The sequence below is a fragment of the Alosa pseudoharengus genome, unplaced genomic scaffold, assembly GCF_046254945.1.
Source record: "Alosa pseudoharengus isolate Yale_2024_CS ecotype anadromous, Long Island Sound unplaced genomic scaffold, YU_APseudo_1.1 YU_APseudo_1.1_scf_7, whole genome shotgun sequence".
NCBI classification, from domain to species: domain Eukaryota; kingdom Metazoa; phylum Chordata; class Actinopteri; order Clupeiformes; family Clupeidae; genus Alosa; species Alosa pseudoharengus.
This window is the reverse complement of record NW_027468859.1, coordinates 27,450,861-27,477,736: the sequence shown is the minus strand read 5'-3', so window position 1 is coordinate 27,477,736 and position 26,876 is coordinate 27,450,861. Positions and strand designations below refer to the sequence as shown.

Sequence of the window (26,876 nt, the reverse complement as noted above, 5' to 3'; positions counted from 1 at the left end):
TGATTAACGTCTGACCAAGTAAATTAGCATAAATTAGCACTGTTTTTCGCTTTTATTTTATAAGGTGCAGATGTTTCTTCGTTTCATATTACTTTGCACATTTTCCCTCGTTTTTGTATTTGGAAAGGTGCTGACATTTCTCTTCCAATATGAATGCATGGGAGTTTCTGGCTCTGTCTGTAGATTCCTTGTGGCTTTCTGTACCCGAAGGTAAGACAAAACATCACATACTTTGAATACAAGAACGGAGGGGATCTTTGAAGTTTCTTTTAATTAAAACGTCTTGCGTTTTCATTAACATCACCCTTGACAAGTGAGGAGCCTGTTGTTCGCTTTATCTCTTAGCTACACCTAATAACCCAAGTCTCACATGCGTATGTAGTGGGGTTGGATTGCTCACATTGATGCTGTCACGTCACTATCAGCCTAATTATTTGCCAATCCCCCTGATTAGCAGCTGCTTCCCAAACACCTTTAAAAGACCTGGAAGTACCGGTGAATGACTGCGCTGTAATTCTTGCTCCCCCTCCGTTGAGAATGCTCCCTGTCTAGCGTGGTAGGTCTCCTTTCTTAGCGGGTTGTGTTGGCTTTCCACACTTTGTGTTTTATGGGTTTACCTTTTGTCTTGTAGCCTCGTAACTGCTGTTTGCCTCCTCCACCACTCCTGTTGAGGGTATTCCTATTTCCTGCTAGCTCAGGTAGGCTTCTTAATGTTAGTCTACGCGACACTGTCGCTACAAGTTTAGCCTACCCGTAATGATTTTAACTATGTGTTTATAGTGCGGATCTGTGACCTCACCGTATCTGGAGCGGGTATGTAGCGCAGCATTTTTTATTACGAAGCTATCTGTAAAAATGTATCGTATATTTTAACTCTGATATGCATCTTGCAGGTGCGTGTAGCCTGGTTGACTGGAAGGCCGGACTCACAGGCGCTGCTGTTTTGTCTGATTGATTGCTGTTTGTCTCTTGTCTTGTTTGCAACTTGTGACTATTTCGTGAGTTTATTTTGTTTGTTTGTTCTGTCTTTTGTCCAGTCGCGTATTGTTAGTGTCTGCGTCTGCTTTCGTAGACTCTGTTTATTTTGGGTTTTCTTTTGGTTTCGTTGGTGGAGCTGCCTAATTATAACCTCTACTGCATGAAGCTGCCTAATTATAACATCTATTGCATGAAGCTGCCTAATAATAACATCTATTGCATGAAGCTGCTTAATTATAACATCTACTGCACGTTGCCAGTGTTTCCCGTGCGCTGTGGCACGATTCGTATTTTCCTCCGTTTAATTGTTTGCATGTGATTGTGTATACTGTCGCTTTGCCTGATTTAAGCTTTGTCAGTGTTAAGTGTTGCTGTCATCAGTGTATTGTGGTTGTGTCCTCTTTGGTTTATTTACTGCTATCCTCTGGTGCCTTAATTGTTTTGTCTTTGTTTGTTTGTTTGGCAGGTCGGGGCGCTCCTAAGGGGAGGCTAGGCACCTGGTGGTGGGACCCTATCACTGCATGTTTGCTGTGCTTTATTGTGCTGTGCTGTGCCGTGCTGTGTGGTGCTGTGCTGTGCGGTGAGCTGTGCGGTTCAGTGTACTGCTTACTGCAGCCTGTGTTATAGAGAACTCACTTCACTCCGAGTGTGTGTGCACGTGTGGTTGGTGTGAATCTTGGAACACATCATCAGTAGCGTGCCTCCCTTGGGTAAGCTCCCGCCTAGCTGCACTTATTGAGTTTTGTGGACGTTTGGTCCCTCAATTGCCTAGACTCTAATGTATGATCTATAAGATCTGATTTTAAGAATTTGTCATACACAATGTTTAATAAATATATATTTTTGTATTGTCTCTAACCATTGCGAGTCTTTTAGGTTTCTCCAGCATAAGAGATCTGCAGTTCCACTTCCCCTTTTCCTTTATCATAAATAAACTTCTATTTTATTGGAATTCACGTCTGTTGCGTAGTGCATTTGAACCTGTGTGGGTATTCTATGTGAGGTTACCTTGGTATTTTCCCTGGGGGGGTAATTACAGTAGTTCCCCTGGGGTGGCGTAGTCGGGACTATTAATTGGGGTACACCTTTTCCTCCTCCCCCTTATACTGCTCTGTCACAATTTGGCGTAAGTCGGCAGGATTGCATTTGAAAAGCAAAAGACGTGGATTCCTAATTGGTTTTGTTTTTCTGTGTTTTTTTCATTGGCACCAGATGATTCAGTTTTTTTGTGCTTATATTGTCTCCTTTAATTCCTAATTGGTATTATAGGTTGGACTAATTGTGTGTAGTGTCAAGACAAAACAGCAGCAGCCTTGTGGTGGGACAAACAACAATTCTCTAAACTAATTGTGATCTAATCCCCTCTGTATTTGACTCCTCCTCTTGCTATATTGTGTGGTGGGTTGTCATAGTAGCTATGGAGGGAGAAATGCAACAACTTCGAGAGAGGGTTGCACAGCTTCAAGCTGACAATGACCGCCTGCTGCTTAACCGGGAACCACCTGTTCCTGTAGCACCTCCTGCACCTCCTGTTAATGTGTCAGCTGAAAGATTTGTTTTTATCCCTAGAGATAGAAAATGCCCAATATTTTCTGGCAGGTCTGGTATAAGTTTTGATGAGTGGGAGGAAGAGGTGCAGGCCTGCATGCGGGCCCGGCACCTTTCCCCAGCTGACCAAGCTTTCTTTCTCTTTGACCATTTAGAAGGAGAAGCCAGGGAGGAAATCAAATATCGTTCTGCTGAGGAGAGGAGGGATCCAGATAAAATTGCAGCAGTTTTACGTGAATTGTATGGTTGTTGTGAGTCCCATGTGTCATTGCAGGAGGCATTCTTTTCAAGAAGGCAACAGGACGGGGAGAGTCTACTAGAATTCTCCCTGGCATTGATGAGTTTGATTGGGAAGATCAGACAGGTTGCGCCCCATGCCATACCAAATTCAGAGGTAATGTTACGGGATCAATTTATTGAGTATGTAACTGACGGTGCACTCCGTAGGGAATTGAAACAGCTGGTGCGGCGTGAACCCACTATCACTCTATTGGAAGTTCGTAGGGAGGCCATTAGGTGGGAGCGTGAAGGCATGCCAACAACAATGAGGGGCAGGAGTCAGTCTGTCCCCTCTGCCTATGGTATAGTGTATGGAGTTCAGGGCGAGCCACGACATCCACCTCAGAGTCCCACACCAAACCCTGAACTAGTTGAACTAAAGGAGATCTTGAAACGCCAGCAGGAACAGCTTGACCTCCTCACTCGTAGTGTTGGTCTTCTCCAGGCCTCTAAACAACCCAGCAGAGCTTTCTCTGGGCCTGTCATCTGTAGAAGGTGCCAGCAGCCAGGCCACTTTGCTCGAGATTGCGAAGGCCAGAGGGTCCCTCACCGTCCTAGAGCCACTTCCTTTTCTAGTTCACCTGCTATCCAGAGGTCTAACCAGTCCAGTCAGCCACAGGAAAACTAGTACCCACCGACCTATTGAGCCGCAGTTCGGATGGGGATTTAAATGGCTCCAGTGTAGTGAAGGGAGATATAGGGACAGTACCTCAACTTATGTCATCTTGCCCACATATAAATGTTGGTATGGGGGGTGTGGAGGTGCCTTGTCTGTTAGATACAGGATCCATGGTGTCGACCATTACAGAGACTTTCTTCAGACACCATTTTGAACCGTGGGGTCAGGATCGTCTTAGACAGTGTCAATGGCTGCAGCTTCGTGCTGCTAACGGTTTAGGAATCCCATACCTTGGCTACCTAGAATTAGACGTTAAGCTTTGTAATAAGGATGTACCAGGGTGTGGAGTATTGGTTGTCAAGGATCCCTTAGGGGGTTCCATGTCTCAGGTTCCTGGAGTATTAGGGATGAACATTATAGGAAAATGCTATCATGAACTGTTCGGCCAACATGGCCCCTCCCTTTTTGAGTCACCCATTGTAGCAGAGGCCCCAGAGCCAGTGTTTGAAGCTTTGCAGCAATGTCATCAGGCTAGTAGATCTTTGGGGGCAACTGACAGGACCGTCAGAGTACGAGGGGGGAGGGCCCATCGTGTACCAGGGGGGACACTCAAGTTTATAGCCACTACCTGTTCCGGTTTAACGACTGGGGGCTCGGCTCTTTTTGAGCCTCTATCTTCTGGTTTGCCTGCTGGTCTTTTGGCATCCCCATCATTAGTTCAAGTGTCCCACGGCACAGCTTATATCCCTGTAGTCAACGTGGGAACTAATGACACCCTACTGTACCCGCGTTCTATACTGGGCAGTCTGACGGAGGTATATGTGGTTAGTCTGCCTCCAGGGGTAGCTGAAGTACGGGTAGCACATGCCTCAGTCCTGAATCCAGTAACTCCTGACCCAATTAAGTCCAAAATAGAGACCCTAGATTTGTCCGCCCTATCGGGTCAAGATCAGAGCCAGGTTCGGTCACTGCTGCTGAGTTACAGTTCAGTTTTTGCTGCTCATGAAGGGGATTTGGGTTGCACTGGCCTCATTACGCATGAGATCCCCCTAGTGGATGATGTCCCTGTCCGGCAGCGTTACCGCCGGCTGCCCCCGTCAGAATACGAAGTGGTAAAGTCTCACATCCAACAACTGTTGGAGACACAGATCATTCGAAAGAGTTGCAGCCCCTATGCGTCCCCCATCGTTCTTGTTAAGAAGAAAGATGGGAGTCCCCGCTTGTGTGTGGATTACCGCCAGTTAAATGGGAAGACTCGTAAGGATGCATTCCCGCTTCCTCGTATCGAGGAAACCTTGGATGCTCTTTCTGGGGCCTGCTGGTTCTCCACTCTTGATCTGGCGAGTGGGTACAACCAAGTCCCTGTTGCAGAGTCTGACAAGGCTAAAACGGCTTTCTGTACTCCGTTCGGTCTCTTTGAGTGGAACAGAATGCCGTTTGGGCTTTGTAATGCCCCTAGTACCTTTCAGAGACTCATGCAGCGCATGTTTGGAGACCAGCAGTGCCAGTCATTACTGCTATATTTGGATGATGTGGTAGTTTTCTCTTCTTCTGTGTCACAGCATTTGCAGCGGTTGGACGTGGTACTTGGACGCCTGCAACAGGAGGGCCTAAAAGCCAAGTTGGAGAAATGTGCGTTTTTCCAGAAAGAAGTGGGTTATCTGGGTCACGTCATCTCCAGTCAGGGCGTTTCGACTGACCCAAAGAAGGTAGAGGTGGTAGCTAATTGGCAAAGGCCTTCCCACGTCTCCGAGCTCCGCTCATTTTTGGGTTTCGCCAGCTACTATCGCCGCTTTGTGGAGGGGTTTGCCAAGCTGGCAGCCCCTTTACATAAGTTGGTGGCAGAGCTGGTAGGGACCAAATCAAGAAAGGCATCTGGCCGAAGCTTATCCTCAGCCTGGACAGAAGAGTGTGAGAACAGCTTTGAAGAACTGAAAAGCAAATTGGTTAGTGCACCTGTACTGGCGTATGCCGACTTCTCCCTGCCATTTATCCTTGAAGTCGATGCCAGCCATAGTGGGTTGGGTGCCATTCTTTCTCAGGAGCAGGGCGGGAGGGTTCGACCCATCGCATATGCTAGCCGAGGTCTGAGGCCCACTGAGCGCAACATGTCAAACTATAGCTCCATGAAGCTGGAGTTTGTTGCGCTCAAGTGGGCCATGACTGAGAAATTCCGTGAGTACCTGCTAGGCCAAAAGTGTGTAGTTTTCACGGATAATAATCCTCTCAGTCATTTGTCTACCGCCAAGCTAGGTGCCACGGAACAGCGGTGGGCGGCTCAGCTGGCTGCTTTTGACTACCAGCTGAAATACAGGTCTGGCAAAGCGAATACTAATGCTGATGCCCTCTCACGGCAGTACTTGGCCCCAGATTCTTCCTTGGTAGGTGCCCCCGGATCTGTTCTCCCTGCCTCTTTGCAACAGGCTGTGGTGGACCAACGCCCTACTCGGGTAACTCAATCTTCTATTGCTGTTCTCCCTCACCACTCTCTTTCTGAGTTACAATCTCTGCAGGAAGCTGACCCTGACATTCGGGACATTTTGGCATATTGGCGGAGGAAGGAACGTCCCACAGCAGCTGGACGGCGTCAACTGTCTCCTGGCGCGTTGGTGTTGTTGCGCCAGTGGGACCGCCTGGTTAACAAGGATGGCCTACTGTACCGTCGGATCTTCCGTCCCGATGGTAATGAGGAGGTCCTCCAGCTGGTCCTGCCTGCGGCATTGAAGTCTGTTGTTCTGGGCCAGCTCCATCAGAGTCACGGTCACCAGGGCATTGAGCGGACGAGCCAGTTGGTGCAGCAGCGTTGCTACTGGCCTGGCATGTTTTTGGAAATTAAACGTTGGTGCCAGGAGTGTGAACGTTGCCAGGTCAGTAAAAACACGCAGCCTGTGGCACATAGCTTTATGGGACACCTGCTGGCTTCTCGACCTAATGAGATTTTAGCCTTAGATTTTACCATACTGGAACCTGCCCGTAACGGGGTTGAAAATGTGCTTGTCATGACTGACGTGTTTACCAAATATACCCTGGCCATTCCGACTAGGGACCAGCGGGCTGCGACCGTTGCTCAGGCACTCGTCACCGAGTGGTTCTACAAGTTCGGCGTCCCTAGTCGCGTTCACTCGGATCAAGGCCGTAACTTTGAGAGTGTGTTAATACAACAACTTTGCCTCTTGTATGATGTTTCAAAGTCTAGGACCACCCCCTATCATCCGGCTGGTAACGGCCAATGTGAGCGCTTCAACCGGACGCTGCACAATCTTCTCCGTGTTCTCCCCACCTCACGTAAAAGGGACTGGACTTCTTGTCTGCCACAGGTGGTGTTTTCCTATAATACCACACCACATCAGTCGACGGGTGAGACACCATATTTCCTTATGTTTGGTCAAGATCCTAAGTTACCAGTGGATTTTTTGTTGGGTAGGGTGGCTGACCCTGTGCCGGGCACAGTGCACGACTGGATAGTGGAACATCAGACTCGACTCAATCTGGCGTTTGATGGGGCCAAAAACCGTCTGGCCACTACTGCTGAACAGCGCCAGAGACGTCATGCCCCTCGGGTGAAGGACAGGCCGTTGCAAGAAGGTCAGCTTGTGTATGTCCGTAATCATGGGGTCAGGGGCCGCAATAAGATTCAAGATCTGTGGGATTCACGGTTACATCAAGTGTTGAAGGTTCCCAGGCCAGGAGGTGTGGTCTACACCATCGCACCGGTTGATGCTCTGGAGAAGGTGAAGCATATCCATCGCACTATGCTGAAGCCACATCTTGGCACAGAGCCTCCAAACAGTCCCCCTCCTCTTGTCCCTAGATGTGTGGCCTCCCAGGAAGAGGAGTCTCATGACCTCTTCATTCTGAGACCCGACGAGCCCCAGTCCCACGATCAACCTGCACCAGCCGCCTCTACTGTCCCTGATTCTGAACCACCACCCACTGCTGCTCCTCTGTCCTTGCAGCCTATCAGTCTACCAACCCTGGTTCAAGGATGGGAAGTAACAACCACTGCCGAGTCACATGCTGATCCACCCTGGGCAGCATCCATAGGTGAGGCCCCTCTGTCGCCAACCCAATCCCGTACCAGTATGCCTGAAGTACGGAGGACGACCAGACTCAAGGCAGGTCAGCATTCCAACCTACACCACCTCCCGACACCAGCAGGGGGGGCTGCATTAGGGGCTGTTGACTCTCCCAGATCGGTGCCTTAAATTCTATGCCCTTTGTTAGTCCATCGTCGGGGCGCCGATGAAAAACCTAGGGGTAGATTGTAGTGGGGTTGGATTGCTCACATTGATGCTGTCACGTCACTATCAGCCTAATTATTTGCCAATCCCCCTGATTAGCAGCTGCTTCCCAAACACCTTTAAAAGACCTGGAAGTACCGGTGAATGACTGCGCTGTAATTCTTGCTCCCCCTCCGTTGAGAATGCTCCCTGTCTAGCGTGGTAGGTCTCCTTTCTTAGCGGGTTGTGTTGGCTTTCCACACTTTGTGTTTTATGGGTTTACCTTTTGTCTTGTAGCCTCGTAACTGCTGTTTGCCTCCTCCACCACTCCTGTTGAGGGTATTCCTATTTCCTGCTAGCTCAGGTAGGCTTCTTAATGTTAGTCTACGCGACACTGTCGCTACAAGTTTAGCCTACCCGTAATGATTTTAACTATGTGTTTATAGTGCGGATCTGTGACCTCACCGTATCTGGAGCGGGTATGTAGCGCAGCATTTTTTATTACGAAGCTATCTGTAAAAATGTATCGTATATTTTAACTCTGATATGCATCTTGCAGGTGCGTGTAGCCTGGTTGACTGGAAGGCCGGACTCACAGGCGCTGCTGTTTTGTCTGATTGATTGCTGTTTGTCTCTTGTCTTGTTTGCAACTTGTGACTATTTCGTGAGTTTATTTTGTTTGTTTGTTCTGTCTTTTGTCCAGTCGCGTATTGTTAGTGTCTGCGTCTGCTTTCGTAGACTCTGTTTATTTTGGGTTTTCTTTTGGTTTCGTTGGTGGAGCTGCCTAATTATAACCTCTACTGCATGAAGCTGCCTAATTATAACATCTATTGCATGAAGCTGCCTAATAATAACATCTATTGCATGAAGCTGCTTAATTATAACATCTACTGCACGTTGCCAGTGTTTCCCGTGCGCTGTGGCACGATTCGTATTTTCCTCCGTTTAATTGTTTGCATGTGATTGTGTATACTGTCGCTTTGCCTGATTTAAGCTTTGTCAGTGTTAAGTGTTGCTGTCATCAGTGTATTGTGGTTGTGTCCTCTTTGGTTTATTTACTGCTATCCTCTGGTGCCTTAATTGTTTTGTCTTTGTTTGTTTGTTTGGCAGGTCGGGGCGCTCCTAAGGGGAGGCTAGGCACCTGGTGGTGGGACCCTATCACTGCATGTTTGCTGTGCTTTATTGTGCTGTGCTGTGCCGTGCTGTGTGGTGCTGTGCTGTGCGGTGAGCTGTGCGGTTCAGTGTACTGCTTACTGCAGCCTGTGTTATAGAGAACTCACTTCACTCCGAGTGTGTGTGCACGTGTGGTTGGTGTGAATCTTGGAACACATCATCAGTAGCGTGCCTCCCTTGGGTAAGCTCCCGCCTAGCTGCACTTATTGAGTTTTGTGGACGTTTGGTCCCTCAATTGCCTAGACTCTAATGTATGATCTATAAGATCTGATTTTAAGAATTTGTCATACACAATGTTTAATAAATATATATTTTTGTATTGTCTCTAACCATTGCGAGTCTTTTAGGTTTCTCCAGCATAAGAGATCTGCAGTTCCACTTCCCCTTTTCCTTTATCATAAATAAACTTCTATTTTATTGGAATTCACGTCTGTTGCGTAGTGCATTTGAACCTGTGTGGGTATTCTATGTGAGGTTACCTTGGTATTTTCCCTGGGGGGGTAATTACAGTAGTTCCCCTGGGGTGGCGTAGTCGGGACTATTAATTGGGGTACACCTTTTCCTCCTCCCCCTTATACTGCTCTGTCACACGTAGCCAAAGGGTCACTCAAGTTTTGACAGCGGGTTTTGTTCGGGACGAGCCCCCGTCTAATTCTGATCAGCTCACACGTGACGGCTGTCTGTGACTAGCGACTTCTAATGCGCCGCCATCCGCTCCGATGGCGGGAGTAGCTCACGCACTATTTTACGCAGACTCGTCAAACTCATTTTCTGCATCACTCCTCATCTCTTCGCTTCCCTCTGAAGGGAACAGCTCATTTTAAAGATGCCTGCAAGGCCTTCCCCAACCCCTGCCAAAATTCAGAGTGTACTGTTAACCAAGCGGCCACCTTGGACTGGTAATGAATGCAGTAAATGAATGAATACCCACAATACTAGCTTTGATCAGGTGATCAACAGTGTGAACAAGTGCTGAAATAGAGCTAATTCCTTCTCTCCTAGTTTCAGAGAAATGCCTGATACTGTGTGGTGTATACCATTTATTACAGTATGTTGTGTCTATAGCATTAAGCAGACTTTAACAAACTAATAAAATGAATGTAAAAATACTGTAATACATAACCACAAACCCAATCCAAAACAAAAAATATAAATGTTTTGATTTAGTGATTTAACATTTTACACTCTAAAGATATAGCGATGCTATTTTAGGGATTATGCAATGACAAAGTGGGACAGGACTCATCTCCTCATAACACCTCCACATCATCCGATGCTCACCTCAGATCTCACCTGATCCATCCAAAAACCTCCGGTTCACCCTTAATCTGCTGAATGAGCCAATTCACAGAGAACAAACTGATGGCTCGTTGTCATTTATCTTTGCTTGGTTGGTTACTTTCCACCCTCATCAAAAGCAAATACGAGGAGCTGCTTCAGTTGTCTATGTCTGGCCTCTGTGTGCGGCAAAAGAGCCAAAAAAGAACCCAACCACCATGTTTATTTGATGCCACTTTTAAACACATCACATACCCCACATAAATAGTTGGCTTTATTACTAGATTCACACGCTCTCACCCTGCAAACTGACCATGTTACCTGAGTAACCCGTTGTGCACAGACTCCTTTTAGTCCACCCCCCACCCCCCCCCCCCACACACACACACACACACACACTCCATGCATGTGGGTGGTCTCCCACTGAGGTCAATGCAGAAGTTCAAGTGCCTGTTTGAGCTCAGTGAACTGGTGCCAACGGACAGCCACACTGTGTCACAGGAGACTGACCTGCAGGGAGAGGCTGCTGACTAGAGCTGCCAAACCTCAGGATTCCGCCTATGAGAGACTTAGACTCAGGCCTTATCACTTATTTTGCACATATTCACAGAGAGTGATTTATGATGTCTAGATACACAGTGGGAAAAAAACACTCTCCTCTGATGATATCTGAATGCTCACACCAGTTTTGTGCCCTTTATATCACCTTGCTAGATGCCTATCAATTACAGCAACTGACAAGCTTCGAACCCTAAGCCATGCTGTGGTTTGTTACGTAAGTTGAGGCTATTAGAATCATTATCTAAAGGGATCCCAGAGACACATCTGCATGATCTCTCTCTTTCTCTCTGCCTGCTCTGAGCACTCACGTTTTTTCTCCTCAGGTTTCTGTCCACAGCGTTTTCCTCGGCCGCTGCCGGTGTGTGTGTGCACGGTTGGGCCGGGAAAGTGGTGGGTGCATTCCCTCTCCACACGTGTGCTCGAGTTGGCTTTGTATGTGTGAGTGTAATTCCATGTGCTCATGAGTTCAAACGTGTGTGTGTGTGTGTGTGTGAGAGAATGTTCTGGAGAAGAGCTAGTGAGTGTGCATGTTTCTATGTGTTAGAGATTGTGTGCATGTGTGTGTGCGCAGAGTTCAAATGTGTATGTGTGTGAGTGTGTGTGTGCGCATAGAGTTCAAGTGTGTGTGTGTGCGGTGTTAGACAGGAGTTGAAGAGTGTGCATCTGTCTATGAGTTGGAGAGTGTATGCATGTATGTGTTGCCATAGAGTGTGTGTGCGTGCAGAGTTGGAGTGTGTGTGTGTGTGTGTGTGTGTGTGTGTGTGTATGAGTTTAGTGTTGGTGCATGCATAGCCTACGTGTGTGCTTCTGTCAGCTGTGCACAAACGTGCACCGGGCTGTTTACTTTCACAAACCTAACGCAGGAGGCAGCGCAGTAGTTGTAGTAGTTGGACCGAGTCTGCACGCTCCCTCACAGTGATTGGCTGCCCCACCGTGACACATGACTGGAACATCCCCAGCGGAGAGACACTTGATAATATCAACCGCGGCAAAGAACACAAAAACAAGGGAGAGAAAGAAAGAAAAAAGAAAAAGGAAGAAACGGCTGCATATTTAGCTGCAAATGTGGCTCCACTTACTGTCGGGAGAATTTCCTCACGGTTGGCTAACAAACACAGGAGTGGATGTCTTACTCTGGCAGATGCTTTTGAACATCCCCCTGCTAAACCAGGCCCATCACCACCTCATCTATACCATTGGCGTGGCTACTGCGCAGCTCTTCTCCGCCCCGGGAGGAGAGAGCAGATCAAAGGGAAGTGCCTTCTCTCTCTCATTCTCTGGGTAAACAACACGGACAGCTACTCTTTTATCTGCCGACAGGACGATTCTGATAGCAGCAGTTCTCACAGTTTGGAATAACACTCGCCATGTTATCAACACGTGTTGGTGTGAGACTCACAGGCCTCCCTTTTTGGCAGCGTGTCCTGAGATTCTGCTCTTTTTCGAGACGAACGAGGAAGTTGATGTCATTTAGGTGGTCTATTGTGGGGTTTGTTTGGTCTGAGGCCTAAATAAGACCAGGTTTTGGAATAGATATTCACATCGGCCAAGAACGTGAACGTTTCTTTTAGAGATATTCCTCTGGAATGCTGTGGGGTTTAAACCTGAATGTTATCAGATCCTGCTTTATGGAAGTTTTCTGATTGGTTGATATCATTGGACCAAGCTGAAATAGTTATTTGCCGAGCACATGAGTTGCACAAATAGGTGTCCTAGTACATATGCATCAGGACGGAACAACAGTTACGCCTGCTAACAAAAGTTCCACAGGTATCCCTCAGACCAGTTTTAAGCCTAGTCATTTCTGCTAATTGATTCAATATGTTCTTCATCCACATTCCAGTCTAATCAAACATCTAATCACTTAAGACATTTCCTCTGTATCTGAATCCAGCAGATGTCTTCATCCATCCTTGTGTGCTGGCACACAGCAAACCGCAAATGAAGGAGAAAATGGATCATCAGCTAATCATTTCCAGTGGAGTCCTGCTGTGTCCATGACAGGCACACGTTTTTTCGGCACAGCCTCAACTATATGTGTCCAAAGCCTTCAGTTGAGTCCTTCGAAGACGACTCGGATCACAGGGCGTTGGAGGATGCTCGAACCTCTTTTCACGAGACAATTGCTATTCTTGTATTTTCCTGAACATTATCAAAACCAATTCTATCCTGAAACAGCTTCTGTCAAGACAGCTGATTCCTCTGCCATAACACTGGAATAATTTAATGACTTCCGGTCTAGTATCCAAGTCATCTTTATTTTGTCTGATGTTGTTGAATATTGCAGAACTGAAATGCTCAGGACGAATTTGAACAAAATGTCCAAATAATATTAGTGTCTAGTAGGGGTGTTATGTACACATATTTGTACCTAACCGTTTGGGTACAGTACATTAGAATATTGCACAAGGACAGATAACGCTGCTATTCTTGCTTTGGGTTTTGGACATTCAACACAGCACTCACACTCTTTTGTTAATTTGTGATTTGGTTAATAAAAAACATATTTTTGTTATTATCTAATTGTGGCCTTAAAGGAATGTTCTGGAGCAAAAACAACCTAAGGTCAATTTTCAGAAGCTAACAGGTTCAAAATGTTGTTTGAGAGCATAATTATGTTAATTGGTGGAGTTTTGAGCAAGAACATTGTTTGCATTAACACCAATTTGTCTTACAGTGAAATCGAACCGGGTCTAAAATTACGTCAAAAACTAACTATAATACACCACTGACAATATTCAAAATAGAATGACACTTCTGTGGTAGTAACAGAACCCCTGAAGCACTTGGGCCAGGGGATCAGTGAGTTCCTGATCTGGGGACTTCAGCAAGCGTTTAAGAACTCAGGCAGAGTGGAAAAACAGTATCTTGTATCTATGGTGCAGCAGTGAGACACTGAATATGTGACTGTGGTGTCTGGTAAGGTGGGGAAGTTGTAATATGTGGTGAAGAAGGGAGGTGCCGATAACAGGAGGGAAAATACTGGTTGGGTAGCCATAGGTACAGAGATTGTATTCCTTTTCTGTGTTCTGCAGCATTAGCTGGGTCCTAAGAGAAGCCACTCAAGAGAACAGGGCAGCACTGCCTTGAAGTTAATGGCAGGGGCCCAAAAGACCATATAACAATCTTGAAACAGACTTAGCATTTTGTAGGCACATGCTTGTATTTGTGTCTTGTGTCTCTAAACTGATTTTTTTTGTCTCTGTAACACTAGACATCAGATGTGATGGCCCAGTGCACCCTTGTCCTTAAAGAAATTCCCATTTTACTTGGGGACAACTTGAGTGAGTTCTACAAGACAACCTTTGTAAGTACTTGCACAGAAAGAAATACTAGGCCTGCATTTAAAAAAAAGAAAAGAAAATCTGCTTTATTGAAAAAACATCATGTGTACTTATGGATGTTTTTACAATTATGTTTTGTGGTTCAACCCCTTCACAATTAATTCAACTGGTATGTAAACTACCTGCAATGCACATCGAAAGGTGCCACTTACAATTTATGATCATTAATTTGTTTCAAGTCAAGTCCAGTGTGAAAAGACTTGTTTAAAGATTGTTTATTCATGTGCTAGTGTTAGTGTTACAGTACAGCGTGACTACAGTTCTATTGTCTCCTTAAAATTTGAAATGATAAGAACAGATGATGTAATGGTAGACGTGAAAGCCAAAAATATTTTCAGATGTGCCAGACAGTTTTACAGTATGTGTGGTGGTAAACCCTTGAAAGGATGCGCCTTTCCAGTCTTTATGTGTGGTGCTAAACCCTTGAAAGGATGCCTTCCCAGTGTAACCCACCTAGGCATTGGTTACTGGGCCCAAGATTGGTTGCCAATGTTGAATGAGTGGAATGAATGGGTACATTATGAATAAAGAGTAAATCATTAAATAGACACAACTCGGTGAACAGGGTAGTGGTGAAGATAACGTCATACACCCATGGCCGTATTTGCAAGAAATGTTTCTATACATTGCCAGCTTTCTGTGAAGCTGAACACTCCGCTACCTGCCTCAGCGGCCTGTGAAAGGCTATTTAGCATCGCAGGACTTGTCTTCAGTCCAAGAAGAGTAAGACTGAATCAGGCCCGGGGTGGGTAATCGGGAATCGGGAGAATTCCTCGTGGTCCGTTTCACTTTTGGGCCGGTCGAGGAAACAAATATTGACATTTGTCACGTTAGTCTATCTTTTCTTAAAGTAGGCTACACGTTCCGCATTCTGTGCATGACACCAATGCAATGCCTCTGCATGGGTTGTAGCCTACGTGAGGGAGTTCTCCCCTCCCAAAAAGAGTTGGTTAGGTCCATATAGCCCGTCTTTTCCAAAAAGTTTTCTCAGATACGGATAGCCGAGCCGGTCCTACAGTAGACACAAGCGTCAGGAGGATAGATGGTAGAAAGAGGCCAGGAGAGACTGAGCAGCAGATCAACCAATCGACCACTGAAAATGATGAGGCCGAAATTAGTGATGAGGAGGCCATGACTACAGGGACAAGTAAAGAGGATAAATTAAAGTTATTTAATGTAAGAAAGAGCAGTTACCCTACATGATAAACCTATATGCCTTGTTTGCTCAGAAGAGGGTGTAGTAAAGGAGTAGGCTAAATCACCAAACAACAATATAGCCTACCCGTGCAAAAAACATGTAGCCTAAACATTAGTTCAATATGCCTCTTTGTGGAAGTGGGATAGGCTACATTTCAAAGGCTTTCTTTCTTTCTTTCTTTCTTTCTTTCTTGTTTTTGTTAACTTGTGGAATAGTGGAATGTTTTTTGTTAACTTCTCAGTTGAAGTGAATTATTATATAACCTTTACACATTTGTTGAACCATGGTACTAATACAAACTACAGGATAGTAAGAGCTGAAATGTTGCTTCATTTATCCAATTTCCACCACTATGGAAAACGTGGGCCGGTCTTGGGCCTGAAACTCCCGGGCACTGAATTCTGGCAACTTTGAAAACCAGCTTCTTTTGAAGATGAACAGACACCTTTTCAGTTTCAACTAATGACTGGCATATTAGTAGCTGCTGGACATAAGTGGCCTGTGTGTGTGTGCCTGAAAAGTCCTAGAAAAGAATGTGATTTTGATTTGATGAGTGAGATTAAGAAGATATGGGAACCCTGAATATGCTTTATGCTTTACTATAAGAAAGCCAAAATAAAGTTCACAATAAAAGTTTAAAATAAAACCGCTTGCTTTTTACTTTTTACTTTTACTTCAAATACTTAAGTACATTAAATATCAGAAAATTACTTTTGATACTTAAGTACAGTATATATCAGATACTTTAAGACTTTTACTTAAGTAATATTCTAAAGGGTAACTTTCACTTCTATCTAAGTCTTTTTCTAGTACGATACTTGTACTTTTACTCAAGTATTGCTTTCTAGTACTTTATACAACACTGATTATAAGTCTGTTTCTAGTCAATAGGAGGTAGTGCTTTTATTTTGACGGGCTTGTTGCTTGGATTGTATTGTCAATTTTCTCCCCCCTATATTGTAACATATTGTAAGGTTTATTCTTATTTAGTAGAGCAGAGGGGTGCTACACCAGTCCTTATGTGTGGTGCTAAACCCTTGAAAGAATGTGCCTTCCCAGTCATTATGTGTGGTGCTAAACCAAAATTGATTTGTTGGAAAGGATGCCCAACATGCAAACAAGGGAAAGAAAAGAAAAATAAACGAATGAGCTGATGTTGCGATTCGCAATAGGCCTAGGCCTAGAGAAAAGACAGTAACCTAACAATAAAGATTAGCTTATACTGTTGTTTGGTTGTCCCAAACTTTGAGATGATCCATACTCATTAGCTGAATTTTTATCAATCTTGTAATCCGAAGTGCGATGTTCCAAACAGAGTGACTAGGATGCAATGCCAAATCTCACTGCTTTCAGCATAACTGCTAAGAACAGTGCGCCTTTTACTGTTTTACACCAGAAAAATATTAAGCTGCTGTTTTCTTTTTATGACAACTACGCTTGAATGATTTATGACTGAATGGAACATTGCATTTTTTTAAGCTAGAACTGCTTATCATGTCGTGACAAAGTTTACACCAATCATCATCTATTCCTTATGTTAAGATGTCCATTCTCTTTGCCCTAAACATAGGCTATCATTTGTGCGCTAAGCATGTTTCAATTAAGACAGCACACAAGTTATTTTTATTGTTGTAATATTGAATGATTTCATGAATAAAGTGCATACAGGATTACGGCTGGCGGCGCCACTCAGTGTAATCGCCCAATACTTTTGTCCATAGTGTATATAATAGCAATGGTAAAATCCCAGATAGCTCTCTCTAAGATTCAGGTCCATTCAAATCTCTCTCTCTCAGAATCTGGGGGAGTATCACACTTCAGTTTACTCCCCTATCATCTTGCTAATGTGCACGTCCAGCAGAGTTTCCCCATCATTATTCCAAAATATTATTCTGCTTCACTGCAAAATGCCTTCAGCATCCAGCCATAAACCAACTTTTTATCATCTTATGCGTTATCCCCCCCACACACACACACACCAGGGAGTCCAGATCCAAGCTACCATTATATTTACCAATCATTCCTGTAAAAATGATGCTTGAGGTGATTTGATGTTCCAGAGGACCATTTTACCAAGGAAATGTGGTTCAGGTTTAAAGTCAAAGCAATTACACATCATTTTGATAGACTGCTAACAGCCTGAAGACCGAGAGGCAGCTTCTCGTATGCCATGACATCAGCAGAGTTCATAAAATGGTGAATTACTATAAGCGTTCTTGTGGCGCCTACCACAGCCCACATGGTTAATCTAATAGGACTACTGGAATTCATGCTAATTAGTTAATGCCTGATTTTAAATGAGGGTTACTCACAATTATATGAACTTAGCAAGATGTCATATTTATCAAACATATGAACATTTAGGTTATGTATAGGCTAAATATTTAATATGGAATATCTCCAGTATGAACAGTAGGTCATATGAAAGGCACTGGAGCTATCTCTCTGTCAGAGCAACAAATCTACAAATGAACTCAAGGAAAAGCATAATTACTCTAAGTTATTACATTCCAATCTAGTTTGGTAAATGGATTACAACGATTGTTTTTTTTTATTACAACAATTGTGTTTGAGTTGCTTACTAGCAAAATATCCACAGAACAGAGATGGCCCTGCATTCATTGTTTGCTTCTCATAATGGGACACTATTGTGGGATGTTTAATACCTTACCATATTCATCTATCACTCCACATTCTTAGCTGTCAAAGATCATTAAGCACTGGTCAATTTGTACCGATCTGCAGCATGCTCTAAGGATTATTCCATAAAAGCTGTGTCGTTCAAGGACTTTGTCCATAGGCATGACCTACATAATATCCCATGTGATATGGTCCTTTTGTCATATTAACTCTAACACACAAACCATATTCTTTCTTTTTTAGATTCGTCAACATGACGACCACCGATGAATGGCTCTTTATTTCGAAGCATTAGGGTGAGCATTATGTCTGCCAGTGTTCTGGGAATGATTTCCTCAATTTCTTTTGTCTTTCACACAGATGTCTTCTATGATGCTTTTGTTGCATTCCTGAGCTATAAGCCAAATTTCCAAAAGCTGTATAAAAATGTTATAATTTTTAAGCAAGAAGCTGAATCATCCATTGTTTGGGCTACAAAAGTAATGAACCCTGGACGGAATGTGCCTTGGGGAAAAGAAATGAGTGACTCAACTAAATAAAGACTTTTGACCACTAAGGGCAGACACAGTCCTTTATCAACTAAATAAAGACTTTTGACCACTAAGGGCAGAAACAGTCCTTTATCTCCTTTATCTTTCTCTTGCAGCTCTACTTCGAACATGTCTTTTGCTATTGTTCCTTTATTATGACGGCCGCTAGTGAAGCTAGCGAAGCGGTCATATACAGTAGGGATTGTCAAAGTCATCTACTTCCTAAAATTTTGGTCAACGATACCCGGGACACCGAATCACCGAGGCACATGAAATTTAGTGGGTATGTAGCCCCACTAGACTTTTACGGAAAAATTCTGTTTGTTCCCCGGGGACCACCCCCCCCCCCCGCGCTGGGCCCCCTAAATAATTACCTGAACCGTGGCAGCGAGGATGACATTTTTTTATGGTATGTTGGTCTCAAGGGCCCACATCAACCTAGCCCATAATCACTCATTTGTGATTTGCACCCCCCCGGTAAAAAATGAAAATGCAATATCATTCTGCTTTAATCACCCCTCTCTTCAGTTAAGATGTTCAGAACTGCACCAAATGTTATGTGTATGATTAATCTGACATTCTCTGGGGGTATGCCAAGTTTTGTAGAATTTCATTCTTGGCGGGGTCTAAAAAAATTAAGTTATGTGTACATTTAGTGACTGTACACTCATTGGCCTGTAGATGGTGGTGCACACATATACACACGCACACACACACAGGCACGCACATACTATCGGTATCGGCAATTAGAACGGCCAATACATAATTACAAATTCAGTAGGATTAAAGGAAAACCAAATATTCATCATCATTTCGCTCCATTTCCAGTATTGGCGTTATGTAGTCGTTTGTCCACCAGATGGCGCATCGTTGCAGTGAGACGTAATTTTGTTGGAAGTTAATCTAAAGTAATTCCCATTTCTTCTTGAAGCCTAAATAAATCTGAGAATGTTTATCGGACATGCTTGGTTTTTACTGCAGGTAGGCTACGTTAATCTTGTAAGTTATAGCCTAGGAGGTAGGTAAAATAATGTTACCGTTAGCATTGGTTGAGTGATGGAGGCATTTGATTATGTATTTGTAAAAAAAACATAAATGTGGTTATAGGCTACCAAGCAAATTGATAACAGCACTACTGTAATTCTATCTTTCGACTGTCATCCCATCTCTTATGACCATAACCTAGGCTACTAGCAGGAGCTAAGTGAGTTAGCCACAACATGTTCGCTAAAGTGATGGTTTTCTAATGGAAAATATAGGCTACCTGAAAGATAACCTGTCTATGATGCATCCTAAACACCGGGCTGGGACATTTCCACACTGTAAAAAAAAATACTGGCAATTGTTGCTCTTAAATAGATTTTAGAATTTATTTGACTTAGAAACAAGAGCTTCCACTTACAATGAACAAAACCAAGTATACCTAACACACTTGTCTCCATAATGACCTCACTAGAATTTTAAAATCAAAGTATCAAAGATATCTGAGTTGTAAGTACTTCAGCCTCACAGGCATGCGCGTTGCAGTACTGTTTGGGGTTTCCGTACCTCTGAGCAGGGGCCTACTTATGACAAGTTCAACTGTGGACATACCCTTTCATGCCTGTGGATTTTGCTGATTACCTTGTGGTGGACATAGCCTTGTCTTTTTTGGTAAGTGGTGTTTATATTGATATAAGACGTGTTAATACCATTGTGTACTTGAATATGTGAAGGATTCAGTTAGTTTGCACGTTTATCATCCCAGAGGAAAGTTAGAAAAGTTGGCATTATCAACGTTGTTGTTAACCTTAGCTTCGCTAGACACTTTTGCCACGTTAGCTAACAACGGCGATTTAACACGTTAAGATGAATTTATAGATGGGGTTTTATGCATTGGCCATCTTTGTAGAATTTCTAAAATAATTACGCTACATAGGCCTACTCTAAATTATGCACAACCGTTAAATGTGCTTTAATGGGGGACTAAGGTATTGGGGAGACGGATCTTCCAAGTGGAAGAAATGATAGTAACGTTAGTGAGCAAGTTACATGCTAAATTGGGTGACTGGCAATGTCTGCATGCAGTAACGTTAGCTACCAGTGTGCAGTAACTTAAACGCTACTAGTGGGACTTTGACAACGGCCGTGAGAAGGCCTGCTTCACTTTAGTTTAGCTAAGACATTGGTGCATCAGGCATTGAATATGAACTTTGTAATGAGTTAGAGCTGTGAGGGTACAACCTGCATAGTGTAGTTTGCCTAACTAACTTCCCTTAGTTAGCCATCCTCCCTTCAAGCCAAATTCAACCTGGCTTCAGTTTATTATCTACATTGATCTAATATTGTTATCTGTAGACTACATAGTAAAACGATGCAATTCAATAAGTAATTATAATAATTACACGGAACACTATAAAGAATATCACAGTTGTTGACTAATAACACATTTAAAGTTCATAAGTCATGATAATCATTAACCATAATCATAATATTAATACAACACTGCAAAAAAATGAAATCTAACCAAGTGTTGATAATCTTATATTAAGATCAAAAAATCTATTTGATATTGTTTTTAGTATGAAAAGACTTACCTAGCACTCTCTCGAAAGATCATTTTTACTTAATTTAAGAAGACTTTGACTTATTTTAAGGAGTCTTATCAAGACAAATTTGCTCAACGCACTGGCAGACAAATTTGCTTGTTTTTAGGACAAATTTGCTTAACGCACTGGCAGACAAATTTGCTTGTTTTCAGGATGAGATGTCATAATTTAAGAAAAGTTTGACTTATTTTAAGTCAAATGATTTCATGAGAAAGTGCTAGGTAAGTGTCTTTACACTAAAAACAATACCAACTAGTTTTTTTTATCTTGATATAAGATTAATAACACTTGGTTAGATTTTGTTAGATAAGCAGTTTTTGCAGTGAAGATACAATCGTAGACATACTTTTGATCTGAGCATTTTGTAAACCTAGTTTACCAGTCATAGCCTACTAGATGTGTAAATAGTAAGTAGTAGTAAGATAGTAAATTATTACTAAAAATGTCTTTAATATTTTATGTCTCTTGTGTTTCTGTGTTATAGAAGTGGATTGCATGCATTGCAAATTCTGTAAGTTTGAGACTTCTGAAGAGTTGCTACTGAAACATTGTCGCCTCAGTCACAAAGGTGATCACTGGCCATGCATTTACACAGAGTATGTTTGTGTGTTCAAAACACCTGGTGCACTTAGATCACACCTTTCGAGATCACACAGAGAGACTGCAAATACACCAAGTTCAATATTTCAGTGTGAACTATGTGACTTTAGAGAGACCTGCAGTGAAAATATTTATGGAAGCATCTTGGACACCACTTACAGAATCAGGAAACTGTGCAATGTCCCATACGTAAATGTACTTTTAAAACAAACATTCGTCCCACTTTTACTTCCCATAGAAGTCGAAATCATAGAAATTGTTCAAGTCAAGACTATCGAACTGTAGAAAGAAGCAGCACTTTAGATGATGCAAATGATGATGATGAACAAGTTAATTTTGAAGTAGAAGGATTACAGGGTAATGAAGTAGGAGGATCACGGGATAATGTTGGCGCAGATGAAGTACAAGAGTTTGATGAAAATGTGGACAATGAGATACTTAAACACAAATTGGCTGCTCTGTTTCTTTCTATGCAAACAGTGTTGCATGTTCCTAGAATGCATTTTTAAAGTTTGACTTAATCAAGGTTTAGGCCACAGATGAACTGCAACATGATGGTTTATGCTACAGATCCATTTAGACATTGTTATATTGATGTATGGCATCAAATACATGGTTTTGTTCAATCAATGTTTTTAGATTTCTGAAGAGTTTTATCGGATCACAAGCAAGAACCTCCTGGTCACTTTCCGTGCATCACTTGACAAATATGTGCTTCGCCTATTAAAACTACCGGGCAAAGAAGGGAACATTTGGTCCAGAGATGGAAGACCTCCTGGATAAGCTTGATGAAGAGGTGAGTAAGTGCCTGAAGCTGATTATGTATGTGAACTCTTTCTTTTGCAATTGCCTAGTTTTCTGCATTTATTGGTTATGAGCCTCATCCAAGTCACTAGTGTAGATAAACACAATTGAGTTCGGGATTTACATCACATGAGTGTGGCGGCGGCCATATTTAGGGACCCTGAACTTTGACAAAAACAATATTACTAATGGTAGCATTAATTATTAGCCTGACGAGCCAGACCCACATTAAAATGTAGGGTCTTGGCACTCACCGTTCGCAGTGCTCAGTCCCAGGGGCGGGATTATCGGTTGTCTTTCAAATTCCCTCTGCACGCAATAGGACAGCGCTATCCCCAATGCGAGTCCCATGCGTTTTCCCACCAGCGGAACTAGTTGGCTAGTTCAAACTTTTGCCGCTAGGGTGCGTCTAGATTTCTAGACTAATTAATTGTCACAGAGGTGAACAAAACTAATGGACAGTTATGTGAGCAATTATGTTTCCATTAGTAATAATCACTTTATGTTCGGTGTCCCTAAATATGGACGCTGCCTCACTCATGTGACCTAAATCCCAAACTCAGTATGTTGAAGCTGATGGCACAAAAGTGATTGCTATGTTTTGTCTTTATTGATCCATACTTTACATAATGTTGGTGGCAAAAGTGAACTTTTTTAATTAATCCTGTTTGAATCTACACTCAAGCCTGGGCTACAGATGACTAAATCAAACCTACCCAGTATACAAGAGGTATCTTTCCCATGACACTATTTCCATGTTCCTAGGATGTGTTGAGAATGATGTTAATGTAGCAGCTGGTTAAGGTCATTAGACTATTGAAATGTTGATAAACTTGGGAATTATTTTTGATGGAGGTTGTCTGTGAGGCATCAAATCAGTCATGATGTTCCAGCAACTGCATATACAAAGGGAGCAGATTGTTTCATTTTTCAGTGCCATATTGGTCATTGTTACCATACCTCAAAACATTCTCCCTGTAGCAAGGTGCTCTGGCAAATTTTCATTTTCTGAAGAGCAGTTCACTTGCTTTTTTACTAGCATTGTGAATTTACAGTATTATGGATCATTTCTCGATGTTAAATGTAATATTTACTTTTGCACTTTTAGACTGAGAACATTGTGTTTTTCCATACTAATGACTTGGATGAAAATGTCATATTTTATGAATAATTAATGCTGAAAATAAACAAACACGTTTTACATTTAATAGCTACAGTTTAATTCTTCATTTCATTTACACTGTTTATCTTCAGTTTTGCACTATGTGAATGGTGTTTGTATTTGTGTGTTGGTATTATCTTTAGACAAGTGACATTGCTTTTCAACGAAAGACAACAGCTCTGAGAGGACTACCCATCTTTATCCGTGAGGACACAAAGTTTTTCTTGAAGTGTTTGGTAAGTGATTTCTTTGTTTAATATACTTTAAAAATGTATCTGGGGTGTTACCAATGATATGATTTCTAAGTGAATTCTGATAATTTTGAACATAATAAACTTTGGAACATATCCTCAGATGCTCAAACGCACTTTCTGTCATTCTATGAGCGGTTCATCAGTCCAGATGTGTGTTGCAAGGCTTGATGTTAAACTACTTCTGGTAACTGGTATACTAATGGGTGATGGTATTTAGGCTTTAGATTGTGAGAGCTAAATCTATCATGGGGTTGCATGTACTTAAAGCACAAAGTTCTACACAATGCCCAGATCCCTGGGTTTGCTTTCTGCATAAATGTTGTCCTAACACATATCACAATGCCAATTTCAGTGACATTAAAGGAACCCTCTGGAGAGTCAGTCCATATCCCTGTTCTTTGAGGCTGCTGAGTGCTGTTGATGGTTATCATAACGACAGCAATGAGTTGCATGCCCTCTTCGGTTAGAGTTGGCTGCCGTTTCGCTATTTGGTCTATCCTGCATGAAATTCTGTCGTTCTCATACCTATCGACAGCACTCGGCAACAGAAACAACAGGCCCACGGGTTGATTCACTCCAGATAATACCTTTAATTCCCACACTCTACTTGCCTTTGGAGTTGAATGGAAAAGTCCGTAGCATAATGGTAGAATATCGGTGTAACTGTTTTGCTTTGTATTTAATATTGTTTCTGATTTCTTTAGGAGACTGACCCTGCGGATGCTGTGGTCCGAGGTGTGTCTGTTGGCATTCTGACTGTCTATGAAGATGAGGATGCCACCACATCACCAATTGTGCGAGATGTACCTATTGTGTTGGAAGGACGCATCATACTGCATGACTTACCTGACCTCCAGACTGCCTTTGCATACCTCTTTGGCCTTTTGTATGCCATAAACATTGAATGTCCAAAATTGCTAAAGTATACCTTTGAAGCAATTCAGACGATCTTTTTTGAGCTTGGGTCCCTATGCTCATGGCGCATCAGGTCGCTCAAAACAAAGCTTTTGCAGTAAATGTTTGTAGACTGTTGAGTCATTTCTCTTTTACCCTCGGAGTTGAGAGTTAAGAGTTGCATATATGCTCAGTGCCAGTTTTATGTGTTTCCTCAGAAATAAACATGGTATGCACACATCGTTTTGTAAAATGCCTATTCAAACTCCCTATAGGACTTTTTGTTATCCAAAATGCATACTGACAATCAAATGCTTACTGCACATTAACCCCTTTGTGTAGAAGTATAATCCTGGTCTCAAATGAAAGGTAACCCTTTGAGGTTTCTTGTGAACTATTTAGATTGTACGGCAGGTGTTCTGATATAGACTGACTACACAAAATATGGAATAATTACAAAAAGGCCTCTATTTTTGCATTTACTTTGTTCAATGAGTCTGTATAAGATAGACTATACAACTGATATTGGATAACACAACAAAAAGATTCAATTTCTGTGGATTCTTGTGAATATTTCAGTACCCAATATGTTGCATCTACTTATTGTGCTGCACTGCAGCCAGAAGTCAGGGTAGCACCAAAAGCGGAGGGGGGCATTTTGGAATAACCTGGTTTGGTCATCAAAAAAAATTAAGTTGGCTAAACTCAAAAACCTTTGTAAGGTCAACAAAAAACGAAGTTGGCTAAACTGAAAAATATTTGTAAGGGCAACAAAAAAAACCAAGTTGGCTAAACTCAAAAACCTTTGTAAGGTCAACAAAAAAGGAAGTTGGCTAAACTCAAAAACCTTTGAAAGGGCAACAAAAAAATCTAAGTTAGCTAAACTCAAAAACCTTTGTAAGGTCAACAGTAGTAAACTTGAGTTGAGAAAACTCAAAAATCTCTTGCATCATGTTGCCTAGAAAATTTGAGTTGTCGCAACTATTTCTTTTTTTACAGTGCAGTCAAAGTCTCAAAAAGCATCTGAGTCAACGTTCATTTCCCAAACACCCACTAGGCCACTTCAATCCTCTATTTTCAAAGGTGATTCAAGTAAGGAAGAGCATGGCTCAAAGTAAAGTAACTAGGACTGAAACATAAATTCGTCAAAGTGAATAATTCGTGTCAACTCGCCGCAATGTAGATTTATTAACGCACCCGTGATGATCATCTCCATTTAAACCAAATGTTTTAGAGCTCTAAAGAGCTCTCTAAGAGCTTTAGAGATGTGTCCAGGGCAGGGCTGTACCTACACATATTTGTTGCACGTGCTACAAAAATCATTCTTTGCGATGGATGATTTAGTACCAACGTTACACCAGTCCGATACAGTTTTGCCTATGGCTATAGCCTACCGTGGGTCCCATTTAGAAGTGTCCACTTCATTCACGCTTTCCGTGATTCACGCAGCTGCGTAAAATGTATTACTACTGATATGCAAAACTATTAATTTTTCACCAAGAGGTGGCAGCTTAAGTCCGCTTGATACTGTTGGTTCCCAAAGGAGATTTTATTTGGGTCGCCAGCATAGCCTAGTGACAATATATGTTGTGTAATAGGCCTAGCATAGGTCCTACCTTATATAGCTTGTAGTTTTACAGCCACGGTTTTGTCATAACTCCCTCTATGCATTTTTGCATTTAGAATAGCTCTGAAACCGGGGGGCGAACGTCGCAGAGGGGGCGCCAGTGCGTGGATATCTCAATCGCAAAATTAAACAATATTTCTATCGGGCGCCTACCATGGACTAGGCTGGGTGAACCCAGCCTGATCTGCCGGCGATTTCTTTTTCGATTTCTTAGAAGATTGAGCTTGGTCTGGCTTTCACTAACCATGGACTTCACAGTTGCAAAATGCAAAGGAACATGAATCAGCATATATTTGCACAAACAATAACGGACAGCAGCTCTTCAACTTGGCCCGTTAAAATGTGTATCTAGACGCATTTCATGAAGGCCCTTTTGGACATGTCAGTTATTTGCACCACTGGGTAAAACTGCATTTTGTTTTAGACTACTGATATTTAATTTGTGCATTGACAATTAAGTTGAATATCATATCTTGCATATGTACAAGAAGAAACATTCACAAAAATCCATGACATGACCTCTCTTCTTGATAGCTGTTGAAAACTGCATGGATCTGACAGGGATTGTTTTGTTTAATA

The 26,876-nt window shown here is 42.7% G+C and overlaps 2 long non-coding RNA genes across 8 annotated transcripts; both read left to right on the top strand.

Moving 5' to 3' along the window:
• Positions 1-386: 386 nt before the first annotated feature.
• LOC143110078 (uncharacterized) lies at positions 387-9,386 on the top strand. Of its 7 annotated transcripts, none has more exons than XR_012984050.1 (5): positions 387-556; positions 632-698; positions 781-2,920; positions 7,942-8,008; positions 8,091-9,386. It is a non-coding gene; the product is annotated as an uncharacterized LOC143110078 (long non-coding RNA). The 7 variants fall into 7 exon arrangements; XR_012984048.1 differs by having other exon boundaries at positions 387-698; positions 781-813; positions 894-2,920; XR_012984053.1 differs by having other exon boundaries at positions 387-698; positions 781-998; positions 1,445-2,920.
• A 10,503-nt stretch (positions 9,387-19,889) lies between these two features.
• Positions 19,890-24,803, top strand: LOC143110386 (uncharacterized). Its single transcript, XR_012984138.1, has 5 exons — positions 19,890-20,021; positions 21,441-21,524; positions 22,196-22,352; positions 23,666-23,758; positions 24,481-24,803. It is a non-coding gene; the product is annotated as an uncharacterized LOC143110386 (long non-coding RNA).
• Positions 24,804-26,876: the final 2,073 nt, after the last annotated feature.